General features: G+C 54.5%; 1 protein-coding gene across 4 annotated transcripts in view; it reads left to right on the top strand.

The window, feature by feature from the left end:
* Window positions 1-715: 715 nt before the first annotated feature.
* The window catches only part of LRRC8E (leucine rich repeat containing 8 VRAC subunit E), a 13,400-nt gene continuing 10,652 nt past the window's right edge, over window positions 716-3,463 (top strand). For 2 of the 4 annotated variants that reach the window (XM_017500122.2, XM_037728360.1), the window contains exon 1: window positions 716-861. The gene's annotated coding sequence lies outside the window, so the exon portion shown is untranslated. Of the gene's footprint in view, window positions 866-3,463 lie in introns of all 4 variants that reach the window. The other 2 variants (XM_037728361.1, XM_037728359.1) reach the window with 1 other exon arrangement.

Raw genomic sequence — 3,463 nt, 5'->3', positions numbered from 1 at the left:
TTCACCATGTTGACCAGGATGGTCTTGATCTCTTGACCTTGTGATCCACCCGCCTCGGCCTCCCAAAGTGCTGGGATTACAGGCTTGAGCCACCGCGCCCGGCCACTTTTTTTTTTTTTTGAGACAGGGTTTTGCTTGGTCACCCAGGCTGGAGTGAAGCGGCATGATCATAGCTCGCTGCAGCCTCTCAACTTTCCAGATTCAGGTGATCCTCCCACCTCAGCCTCCAGAGTAGCTGGAACTACAGGCACACACCACCACACCTGGCTAATTTTTAAAATTTTGTTTTTGTAGGTTTTAAAGTTTTTGGTAGAGCTACGGTCCCACTATATTGTTGAGGCTGGTTTCAGACTCCTGGGCCCAAGATATCCTTCTGCCTCGGCCTCCCAAAGTGTTGGGATTACAGGAATGAGTCACAGAGCCGGACCTCCACTCTTTCTTGACAAGGTCTGTAAGACCAGGTTCCCAGAAGGGTGGTGGTAGAATGGCTTTGGGAGTTCAGGGTCTCCAGCTTTCTCAGTTTCCCCTAGGGTCCAGGCAGACTGCACAGTTGCAAAGTTCTAAGACCCCCGCATCTCCCGCCAGCGCCGAGCCCACCAGGGCAAAGTAGGATACGACCACTTTCTTCCCTCAACCCCGGAGATCACGCGGCGCCTGGAGCAGGGTCGACCTGGGCGCGCCTGCGGCGAGGCGGGGCCGAGTCGTCGGGGGCGGGGCAGGGCGGGGCGGCTCCCGGGCTGCTGTCCCCGCCCGCCCTGACTCACCCTCGCGGCCCGCCCGGGAACTCTGCGGGAGTCCCGGCTGCTCCGCTTTGCCGCTTTCAGGAACCCAGGAGTTGGGCCCAGCGTCCCTCCCGGAACGGTGAGTAGGTGGCTCTTTTCCTCTGGGCACCCCGAGGTGGCGGGGTGGGAGTCGGGCTGGGAGTCCCAGGGCAGAGCCGCTCCAGGTGCGCTGACCCTGTGGCCGGGGCGGGCCGTCCGGACACACCAGGAGTGAGTGGGGGTGCGGGCGCAGGCAAAGGGAAACCTGACCCACGAGGTGCGGGTCCTGGGAGCCAGGCGGGCTTGGCTGATGAAGATCAGCAGGCTGGACTTGACTTTGGGGGTCTCAACCACTTTCCCTCCCCCTTGGCATTTGGGAAGACATTGACAACTCATCCCCGGGAGCTCCTCAGAGCCCCAGAACCTACCGCTTGCGGTGGGTTTAACCAAGCCTGACCTCTGGTGCTCTTGAACTTATAGATGTCCCAGACCTTCACATCTGTTAGCAGAGGCAGCTTGGAAAAGACCCGGCTGGGAGTCCACAGGCCTGGGGCCTGGCCCAGGATGGGCTACAAAGATGCCACCCTCCCCCACTCTAGACCCTCAGTTTCTCCTTTGTATAAAAGGGTTGAGGCTCAGCTGGAGACCGTGGTTTACGCCTATAATCCCAGCACTTTGGGAGGCCAAGGTGGGCAGGTCACCTGAGGTCAGGTGTTGGAGACCAACCTGGCCAACATGGTGAAACCCTGTCTCTACTAAAAATACATAAATTCGCCAGTGTGGTGGTGCACACCTGCAGTCCCAGCTACTTGGGAGGCTGAGGCATGAGAATCCCTTGGACTCGAGAGGTGGAGGTTGCAGTGAGCTGAGATTGCACCACTGCACTCCAGCCTGGGTGACGGAGCAAGACTCCATCTCAAAAAAAAAAAAAAAGTCTGAGGCCAGGTGGAGTGGTTCATGCCTGTAATCCCAGCACTTTGGGAGGCTGAGGTGGGAGGATCACTTGGGCTCAGGAGTTCAAGACCAGCCTGGGCAACATAGTGAAACCCCATCTCTACAAAAAATACAAAAATTGGCTGGGCATGGTGGTGCGCACCTGTAGCTTCATCTACTGGGGAGACTGCTCCCAGCTGCTTCCAGCTGTTCCACTCTCAGGGACGCAGGAGGGGTTGGCAGGAGGATCACTTGAGCCCAGGAGCTACAGGCTGCTGTGAGCTATGATCGCACCGCTGAACCTCTAGCCTGGGTGACAGAGCAGGACCCTATCTCTTAAAAGAAAAATGGTTGGAAATTGTGTTCTTTGAAACCTCTCTTTGGGCTTAAAATTGTTGCATGCTTTTTCCTTCTTACCGGCCTCTTAGCATGGGCTGTGGGTGGGGAGGGTCTCACTCTCCCACCCTTCCCAAAGCAGGAACTCACCACCACATTTTTTGTAGGCAAGTGGCTTGAGGGGGACCTGGGAGGGAGGAGGGGTGAGGCATGGGGGGGTGGAGCCAGGACTGGTGAGGGCCGCATGGTCTTAGCTGGCAAGACCTCCCAGCCTGGCCTGCTGCAACACAACACCGCTCTTAGGTGCTTTTGGCAAAGATGCTGTGTCTTTTTTGTTGTTGTTTATTTGATTTTTGAGATAGACTCTTGCTTTGTCGCCCAGGCTGGAGTGCAGTGGTGCAATCACAATTCACTGCACCCTCCTGCCTCAGCTTCCCCAATAGCTGGGATTATAGGTGCCCACCACAGTGGCCATCTAATTTTGTATTTTAGTAGACACGGAGTTTCACCACGTTGGCTACGCTGATTTCGATCTCCTGAGCTCTTGGCCTCCCAAAGCACTGGGATTATAGGCGTGAGCCACCGCACCCAGCAAGATGCTGTATTTTAATGAGAAGCTGTCTCTCAAGAAGGAACAGAGTGCTTGCTATCCTACAGGCAGGACCTGGAGCTTGGATAGGTCAGGCTTCGAAGGCTACTTGGAACTGTAGAAGCTTGAGCAAGTTATTTCTCTTCCCTGAGTCTGGAAAGCAAAGTCCCCAAATCCACGCTGCCTGAGTTTGGATAAAATGAGGCGTTGAGAGTGTCTGGTGGAGGAAGTTAAGTGTGGTCCCCATGGTTGTATTTCCCCTGGCTCTGCCCCAATTCTTCAAGCTCCTCTTTCTGGATCTTCCCACCAGCCCTGCTCAGACAAAGTGGGAGCCTGTCTTGTCTGTGGAAATTTAATGACAGGTTCAGGATGATCAAGCTTGAGTCATGGAGACAGATAATGATAGCCCCTGTGGCTGCCCCCGGTCCCCTGAGTGTTTCTGCCTTCTTGTCTGTGATTGTGCACCTGGGATGGGTGTTGGTGGAGCTTACACCAGGGTGGCAAGGACAGGAAGTTGGTCCCTGCTTGTGTGTGTGTGTGTTTTGTGTGATTTCTTCTGCAGCCCCCAGAGTAAGTAGGTTTTTTTTTTTCTTTATTTTTAATTTTTTAATTTTTATTATTTTTTCTTCTTTTAGAGATGGTGCTTCTCCATGTTAGGCTGGTCTCGAACTCCCAACCTCAGGTGATCCACCCGCCTCGGCCTCCCAAAGTGCTGGGATTACATGCGTGAGCCAGTGTGCCTGGCCATTTTTTTTTTTTTTTTTGAGATGGAGTCTTGCTCTTTCACCAGTCTGGAGTACAGTGGCAGCTCACTGCAACCTCTATCTCCAGGGTTCAAGCGATT

The sequence above is a fragment of the Cebus imitator genome, unplaced genomic scaffold, assembly GCF_001604975.1.
Source record: "Cebus imitator isolate Cc_AM_T3 unplaced genomic scaffold, Cebus_imitator-1.0 Scaffold263, whole genome shotgun sequence".
NCBI classification, from domain to species: Eukaryota; Metazoa; Chordata; class Mammalia; order Primates; family Cebidae; genus Cebus; species Cebus imitator.
Note: the sequence above shows the minus strand (reverse complement) of the source record. Positions and strands in the feature narration are given on the sequence as shown.